This window comes from Manis pentadactyla, chromosome 11 (genome assembly GCF_030020395.1).
Source record: "Manis pentadactyla isolate mManPen7 chromosome 11, mManPen7.hap1, whole genome shotgun sequence".
In the NCBI taxonomy this organism is placed as follows: domain Eukaryota; kingdom Metazoa; phylum Chordata; class Mammalia; order Pholidota; family Manidae; genus Manis; species Manis pentadactyla.
The window spans coordinates 18,281,118-18,289,389 of record NC_080029.1 but is presented as its reverse complement, the minus strand read 5'-3'; the positions used below and the strand labels follow the sequence as shown (position 1 = coordinate 18,289,389).

The 8,272-nt window shown below is 44.1% G+C and overlaps 1 pseudogene; it reads right to left on the bottom strand.

The window, feature by feature from the left end:
* Positions 1-727: 727 nt before the first annotated feature.
* Positions 728-1,848, bottom strand: LOC118910738 (growth factor receptor-bound protein 2-like; annotated as a pseudogene).
* Positions 1,849-8,272: the final 6,424 nt, after the last annotated feature.

Here is an 8,272-nt window from a genome sequence, read left to right as displayed (position 1 = left end):
GCTTCAAGGGTACAGGAAAAATTTTCCTCCCCACGGCTCCCAATGCCTTACATCTGTTGTGCCCCGTTTCCTTGAGTTCCCCATGTGGAGCCACAGTCACCAGGCTCAGTCGCAAAATGCAAGAGCAAAACAGGTCTTTATTGCTAATTCGAACTAGGGTCTCAGCGGCCCATTGGAGCACAGGACTCAGTCTGAGACCCTGAACAAAGTTCCCTGTTTGCTTTTATACTTTTGGAACAGTTAGGGGCTTTCCAAGGGTGGTGATTTATTGCGACCTTAGCTGATTGGCTGAAGAGGGTCAGGGTCTTGTTGCACAGGTTGCTGGGTGTGACTTGAACAGGAAACTTCTTACTCAAGTTGGAGGGCACAGAACAAAATGGAGGCAGGGGTCATGTAGGAGACATAGTTATTCAAGATGGAAGACACAAAATGGAGGCGGGGGTCAAGCTAACCTTCCAGGGGTCCCACATTCCCCCCTTTTCTTTTGTGCCTGAGTGGGCATTCTTGTCCCATTATGGGTCTGCATTCAGTTGGTGACATTGGTGGCATAGCACCATAAGCTGAATAGTGCTGAGGCGTTGTCTCATGTACTGAACTAGGTGATTAAGAATTCAGGGACCAAAGGTGAGAAGGAGCAGTGGGATTACAAGGGGCCCAGTGAGGGTGGATAAGGCAATTTTTATATCCAACACCCCCTCCTCTCCCAGACAAAGTTCCAACCAAAGTGAGAGGATCACCGAGTGACCCAGCCAGGCATTCTGAGCTCCCTCACAGACTGCTGTCAGAGGCAGCTAGTGGGTTTAATTCTTTTGTTATGTGTTTACATTTTTTCACTTTCTTTAAATAATCTCTTCTTCATTCTTAGACATTCCAGTTCACGGAAGTGACATAATTGCGGGGAAACATGCCGGTCTCCCCTTGGCAAGCCCCTTTCCACCAGTTGGGGTCTGAGTTATCCATGACATGGATAAAGTCTCCCCGATGGAATCCCAGCTCTCCATCCTCCTGAGGGTCAAAGTCAAAGAGGGCCTGGATGTACGTTGGCTGCTGTGGCACCTGTTCTATGTCCCGGAGGAATGTCTGCTGGTTTCTGGAGACGGATATAGATCTGTGATAATCCACCAGCTCATTCAAATAATTGAACTTCACCACCCAGAGGAAATATTTTCCGACTCCGTCTCAGAGCTCCTTGAAGTGCTGCACATCATTTCCAAACTTGACAGAGAGGGAGAAATTCCCAGGAGCACTCTCACTCTCTCAGATAAGAAAGGCCCCATCATGCCGCTGTTTGCTAAGCATTTCTTCTGCCTTGCCTCTGGGGATATTGCAAAAAAACCATGGATGTGGTTTCATTTCTATGTAATTCTTGGGAATGAAGCCATCTTTCCCATTGAGCTCTGCCTTGTACCAGTTCTGATCACACTCTTTATTCAAAACCTTGAGGATATCCACCCTCTTGAAGCTCAGCTCATCATCAGCAGTAGCTTTGAAGTCATATTTGGCGATGGCTTGGACTGCTGGGTGTGGCGGCCCCGGCGGGGTAGGTGCCGTGGGAGTGGGTGGAAAGAGAAGAGGTTTTAGCCAGCGACGGGGATTCTTAACAAGGTACTGCCAGGTGAGTATGTAGGAGGCCTGGTCGGGGTGGCCTCCAGGCCCTGGGTCCATGACTGTGTCTCGAACCGCCTGAATCACAGAGAGGGTGAAAGATCCCTCTCGGGGCCATTCTGCAGAACAAAAGGTTATGAGTTTGCTCTTCCAGACTTCCAGGCTAAGATTAGAAGCCTTGGTTCTGAAATCAGAAAAATGGTCAGTCATGAGGGTCAGTGGAGAAGATTGCCCTTGCCCCATAGTTGAATGATGGCTGTGAGAGTAAAAGTGATAGAGGGAAAAACTCAGAACTGGCCAGACGACAACGACAACACAAAACAGGACAATATGACTAACAAAAGTAAATAATGATAACACAAATCAGGACAATAAGACTAACAAAACCAGCCAAAAAACAAATTCTCCCAGAAGTCTGACAGGAATATCTTTCAGTTAGTCTTCTCTCTAGAGAAGACTGACCCCAGAGACCCAGGACCGTTAGCTACAGTCCTGAGCCTGCAACAGCCTCTCAGCAGACTTGGTCTTATGTTGCCCTGAACCAGACGGAGTCAGGTCCTGTGGAAGGACTTCTGCCCCCTCTATTCCAGCTGGCCCGCGGCTGGCGTGACTAGTCACTTCCAGATTCAATAAAGACCTTACCCGGTGGCTGGGGCTGCTGCTCCTCACGGGGATCCCGGATGAGCCTCCAAATGTTGTGCCCCATTTCCTTGAGTCCCCCTTGTGGAGCCGCAGTCACCAGGCTCAGTTGCAAGATGCAAGAGCAAAACAGGTCTTTATTGCTAGCTCGAACTAGGGTCTCAGTGGCCCTTCAGAACATAGGACTCGGTCTGAGGCCCTGAACAAAGTTCCCTGTTTACTTTTATACTTTTGGAACAGTTTAGGGGCTTTCCAGGGGGGGTAGTTTATTGTGACCTTAGCTGATTGGCTGAGGAGGGTCAGGGTCTTGTTGCACAGGTTGCTGGGCATGGTTTCTGCAGGAGTGGGTGTGGCTTGAGCGGGAAACTTCTTACTCAAGATGGAGGACACAGAACAAAATGGAGGCAGGGGTCATGTAGGGGACATAGTTATTCAAGATGGAGGGCACAGAACAAAATGGAGGCGGGCAGTTATTCAAGATGGAAGACACAAAATGGAGGTGGGGGTCAAGCTAACCTTCCAGGGGTCCCACACATCCTGCCAGAAATACAGAGTGGACAGGAAAAGGGACTCCAGCCCTCAGGATGCTTTGGGTCTCTGACTGGCCCTCCCCCCACTGGAGGGAGTATCCTGCTGTCTGCTCAGCTGCTTCTCTTTAGTGCTGGTGCTGGTGACCTGTGGGGCAAATGCTACTCAGCCACGCTGATCTGGACAAAAGGGAGCTCTTCTGTATCACCACCTTTTGGCCCCGCACGTGAAACAATCTCAACCACTGAGACTAGGTTTAACTTTACAAAGATTATATGGAAGTGCTTCTAGATAGATCTTCTCAAATCCAAAGGGTCTAGGGGCATCCTCCTGGGTTGCTGCTTTGCAGCACTAAGTCAGTTAGTACTTTGCAGGCTTCACTGTCAGTTCCCTAGAGCTCACCCCAGCAATCAGGGGGACAAGGATGAAATGCCCCTACTAAAAAGGAAGTAAGTGAAGTCCTACCTCTCTGTCTCGGTCACAGGAGTTTTTGTTACTACACAGAGCCCTGATTCCCTCTGTCTGAAATAGTTCATGCAGGTTAATTATGACTCATGAAAGGGAACACTTTCCCCCACCACTCCTTCTGCAGGTGAAGGAAACTCCCTTTGAATAATATCCTGGGCCTCAGCTTATTCCTTAGCACTCACTTGGTGACACTCAAATTGGTGAGCTTTTATACAGAAGGAACAGAGAACATGTGGCTCAGCCGATGCTGGAGATTTCAGCTGTCTGTTACATTTGCAGGGTCTAGTTCAAAATGGGCAGGTGGGTTCCTTGTTAAAATAGAATGAAAAATGTGTCATTTAAGCTACTAAATATAAACCTTTTATTTCCCTTCTGTGCTTTTTCTCAAACTGCTTGTGGATAAAATCTAAGTTCCTGTGGCCAGGATTCTCACCTAGTCCTAGTTGGCCAGTTCACTGCACACCTGTGGGCAATATGTTGCTATTGACTCTGTATAAAGAGCTCTGCCCAGTGCGCTGACTGACAGGGTGGCAGGGCTGCAAGGCTGCAGGAGATCAGAGCAGAGGCTGGAGTGATGGCAGCACCGAGGATAGATGCCCAGAGGACAGCTGTGTGGGCAGCGAGGCCCAGAGGCAGAGACCGGCTTGCTGCATGCAGACTCACTCTGAGTGAGCAGGATTTTAGTGATTGAACTGCCACTGTGGAAATAAAGTTGGGTATAACCCTTTCACCCCAAGAACATTCTACTCTCATTTCTTTGGTCACATTGAATCCATAGTGAATTTGCCTGGGGCTGAAACCCGTTGGCAAGACACTGCTCTGGATCTTCAATCTGCTTCTCAATATCACACTCCCTCAGGTGTTGCAGTACTCTCAGGGCCAGTGTAGATACTCAAAGGCTCCCAGCGGCCCTGCTCTGCCCTGTTATTCCATGATGCACACAGCACCATGCTGCATGCAAGATCCTTCCACCCCACGGCTACAGGACTGACGATGCACCATCAGGAGTGAGGAGGGAGCAGAGTCAACCTCCCCTTCCCAAGGTCTGCCAACTACCTTTCCAACCTAAATCAAGAGGTAACCACCAAGTGATTGCAGCCTTCACATTGGGATATACTCAGTGCCCAGGTCTGGAGTGGGTAAGAGGACTGACCCATCCCCACTCACTGGTTAAATACTTCCAACCCTGAGCAAGTGGCCATTGCCATATTCCATCCCAAGATGTGGCAAGGTACCCGTGTCTGACCCAGACCCTCCCTCTCTATACCTAAATCCAGGCCTTCACAGAGTACATTTGGGGAGGCAGAGAGAGGCAGCAGTTGGGCAGGAACAAGGAGGGAAGCCCAGGTAGTCAGGGGTTGCCAGGGACCCAAGAATCAAAAAGTTTTCCTCAAAGAGGTAGGGAGAAAGCAAGAGGTAGGTTATGGGTAAGATGAGCATATATTCCAAGATAAAATTATTAAGAATTTCAAGGCACTGGCCACAGAGCATTAAACTCCCACTCAGGGACCTTAAAGTGTGGCAGCCCTATGCAAATGCATGGGTTATGTGTCCTTGAAATGGCCCTTTTTCAGATATTCTCTATCCTCTTGATCAAACTCAGCAAGGTAACCCAGCTCCTCCAGAAGGGTAAGAGTGGGGCTATGCTGATGCGCTTGGACCGTTGGGGAAACATTAGTCATGCAGCGCAGTGTTCTCAGGTCCATGTTCCCACACACCTACCAGCTATATAAGGAATAAAGGTGACATTTTGATTTGATGTTTATCTGCCTTCTTCACCTTTTCTCAGTGATTATCAACCACTTGTGCCCTCAGAGCAGAACAGCCACGGGGAGTAGCTTCTCTCTGCTCCTCCACAGGATACACGGTACCTGGGAACCTCCCCACTGCAGGAAGGCCTCCCTCCGGTGGCCCAGCATTGCCCATGACTGGGAAGGTCAGTTTCCCTATCTAAGGTTCTGTTAGTTTTCATACAAAGCAGTATTTTTCATGTCAGCCTTTCTTGGTAATTGCATCATAATTTTGTTCTTGTTATTCCCTTGCCTTATTTCACAAGGTGGCCAAGGGAAAGTGGAGTTTTTTACTGGATCTTCTTAGATGTCCCAAAACACACATGAAACTTTCCTCAATCCCTCCTTGATGTGACCTTCCTATGACTTATGACACTGTTGAGCAATGGAGCTCCCTGAGGGCAGATGGAGCTTCTTCAGCACCTGGATTTCAGAACCCTACTTTTGTTCTTTTTCTGAATGTTCCTTCTAATCTTCAGCCAGAAATTTTCCTCTGCTTTCTCCATAAAGACTACTTCTCAGGATGCTGTCTTTAGCTTTTTATCATTGTGCTTTCTCTCTCATGTTTCCAAATGCCACCCATATACTGATGATGGCTTTTATATCTCCTATAAATTCTAGAACCAGGTATCCTAGTCCATATTAAATATGTGTGTCTGGGTAGGAAAGAGTCTTATAGAAATCTGTGGCCTAAAGTGAACTAATCCTGATTTCCTCTCTAAAGTTTTTCCTCCATTTATAACCCCCTAGCATGGTGAAGACCCAAATCATCCACACAATATTCCCAAGCCAGAAATCCTAAAGTCTGCGATTCCCAGATGATACTATTTTCTGCTCTTGCACAATTATCAAATAACCAACCCCTATCAGTTAATCATTCCTCGTATTTTGTGACTTTTTTCCCAGGATATCCCTTTTTCTCCATTTCTCTTATTTCAGATCATCTGCATTATACGAATGTACATTCTTCAACTCCTTGTATTTAAGAGGTTGTATAGAGAAGCAAAAGTTTTTATCAGAAGATAATAATTGATCAACCAATCACTTTCAAAATTTATTTCTCCTCAGTGTTGTTACCTGCTCAGACTAGTCTGTTTCTCTAACCTTTATATTGTCTCTTCTTTGAAGAGCTCATCTTTCCATGCTGACAACAGTTGCATCATCTGGCTGTACTATGTAAGTTGTAACATGTAAACTGATGACAAAATTAGGTTGCTTACTTTGAAAAAGAGAAAGATTCAATAGAGTAGATAAAAGTATTGTTGAAGATCTCAAATACCAAGGCAGTCACAAAGAGTTGAGGAGTTGTGTACCTGAGGGGTGTTGTGATGATGTTCTCCATGTGATTATCATAGTTGTGCCTTTGTTATGAAAATGTTGTGCTTTTCTTTTTTACTTTTTTTTCTAGTTAAACAAAGGTTCCCGGATAGCCAACCAGTAGGGCTGCAAATCACACATAAAGCTCTTTCAAATAGGATTGGGCAGGCTTAAACCATGTAACAATTTTAGAAGATAGAATTAATAAGGATAAAAATTATGTGAATCAAGAAATTAAGACATGTATCTTGGAAAATATAATAAAACTCTCAAAAATACTTACAAATGTGACCTTCCTGGCTTTAGTGATATTAGTCAAGTGTAAATTTCAGGGCCCAAATATATGTCATTACATAATTTAGTAAGAAAATATGTACAAAAAGAATTAAAATTATAAAATTTTGTTAATTATGAAAAGTACCACAATAGCTTGAAAATAAATCCTGAATCTGGTTTAATATAAGACAAATAGGCTTATTTTCCTAATGTTACTTTTATTTTTTAAGATAAAATCACCAAGAAAATTTTTGTTCCACTATTTACATGACAGTTAATTTACATTTCTGAGGGTTAATTTGAATTAACAATTTGTGCAGGCTGGTTGTCATCAGCTGAGGAAGAGACTGACCATACTTAATTCAGCTTCCCATCATGATCACTCTAAAGGAGAAATCTAACATGTCACTCCCGTTGCTAAAGTTCCTTGACTACTTCATAGATGCTTTGTAAGTAAATGCTAAGTCCCAGCAAAGTTCTCCATGATCTGATCTTTTTCTCCCATTTCTTTTCCAAGTCTTGTCTTCATCCTCATATCTTTATGTGTTGTCTTTCCTACAGATCTGTGAGCTTTCAGAGTAAAGAGACTGTGTACCTACATGCTTGGGTGCCTATAGTTTTTTTAATGGACCCATGAGAAAACATGAATATGCAACGAAAGATCTAGTCTATCTTTTCTAAATGGGTCAGAATTGGCACTAGTCAAAAGAGGTATCCTGCTGTGAACATGTGCTGTCATTTCCCCAGCAGATTTTTAGATAATAGATGTAAGGTTTCCTATAAGAAGACAGAGAGACTTCAGGCAAACAGAGATCCCTCTAAGCATGAAGCTAGGAAAGCCCTGCTTCCTGAAGTAGGATGAATACTTTATCCCCAGGCTACCCACAGACCACATTCATAACAGCCCACAAAACCTCTTTGTTGCTTTTTTTAATTCTTGCTCTCTTAAAAAATATAATTGCCAACATATTTTTATAACCAACTTTGTCTTGTCCAAACAACTTGAGGTCATATATATCTAATATTTTCAACAATGGGTTATGTGATAACTTCATAAAGATTATTTTTGCTTTCTTTTGAACTTGAGGAGAGAAAATTTTGGCCTATTTTCTCCATTTGTGAAAGTTTGTCTCCTACTTTCATTACTTCATCACAGTCACATCTGAGTATTTAAAAATATGTAAGATTAGTCTCAAAAAGGAAGAGAGGCAAAACAGTTGCACCTAAAATTGGACATACCAATCATGTTGGGCAGGAATCCTGGAAAAAAAAAAACTCATTTCTATAGCCTGCATGCAGAGGAAGAGTCTTAGGAACAGGTTAAGGTAGAAATGGGCACTGGGCAGTTCAATAGAACAGTGACTCAAATCCAGACATCAAAGTAGAATTCAAGTGACTTAAAGGGTTGGGTTACTGGTTAAAAAAATGATTATTTAGAACTGAGCAACGTTTAGCAAAATAGCCCGAGTAATTTGCTCAACACTAGAGATGGGTAGGGGTGGGGAATGAAGGAACCTGGTTAAAAATCTTCCATCAAAGGTTGGAATTTGTTCTAGATCTTGATGTCCAGGATGAAACTTTCAGGTATATAAGACTTGAGCTATGAAAAAGAGCTGAAAGAAGAATTTAAAGGGGAAATCAAATTTTCA